Genomic DNA, 789 nt, shown 5'->3' on the forward strand with positions numbered 1-789 from the left:
CTTCTTTAATTTCATGGCCTCAAGTTTCCTAATGAGATTAGGTACTTTAGTACTGATATCATCGTCCTCTTTCAGGAGATACATTCCACCCCTTTCCTTGGATTGAGTCGGCCTAGACATGGTGCTTGGTTTTGGAGAGATGTCTCATGATTGTGTGTTTTCAACAAGCTTATCAAAGTAGTCCCATACCTCATCGACATCTTTATTCATGAATTCCCTATTACACATTGTCTCAACTAATTGGTGCATGGGAGATGTCAGTCCATCATAGAAAAAGTTCATGATGCACTACGTTTCAAAACCATGTTGTGGGCATGAACTGACAAGATCCTTGAACTGCTCCCAACACTGGAAGAATGTTTCATCTTCCCTTTGGGTGAAGTTCATAATCGACTTTCTAAGGGTGTTAGTTTTATGGTATGAGAAAATTTTCTTTATGAACTCCCTTGTCATGTCATTCCATTTACCAATAGATTGAGGACGTAGTGAATGCAACCACGTCTTAGCTTTCTCTTTCAAAGAAAAAGGAAAGAGTTTCAACCTGACCATGTCGTCAGACACATTAGGAAAATATAGAGTGACTATGATCTCATCAAACTCTTTTAAGTGTAAATATGGATTTTCATATTCAAGCCCATGAAATTTTACAAGGAGTTGGATCACTCCTGGCTTGATATCCATGTGTCCCGTGTTCTTTGGAAAAACCATGCATGAGGGCGTACTCACCCCCGTCAATTGTAAATAATCTCATAAAGTACGAGGCGGGGGTGCTTGATGCACCTCATTCTC

The 789-nt window shown here is 39.8% G+C and overlaps 1 non-coding gene across 1 annotated transcript; it reads left to right on the plus strand.

Moving 5' to 3' along the window:
• The first annotated feature begins 298 nt into the window (after positions 1-298).
• LOC131217926 (small nucleolar RNA R71) lies at positions 299-405 on the plus strand. Its single transcript, XR_009157510.1, has one exon. It is a non-coding gene; the product is annotated as a small nucleolar RNA R71 (small nucleolar RNA).
• The last annotated feature ends 384 nt before the right edge of the window (positions 406-789 follow it).

This window comes from Magnolia sinica, chromosome 10, assembly GCF_029962835.1.
Source record: "Magnolia sinica isolate HGM2019 chromosome 10, MsV1, whole genome shotgun sequence".
Lineage (NCBI taxonomy): Eukaryota > Viridiplantae > Streptophyta > Magnoliopsida > Magnoliales > Magnoliaceae > Magnolia > Magnolia sinica.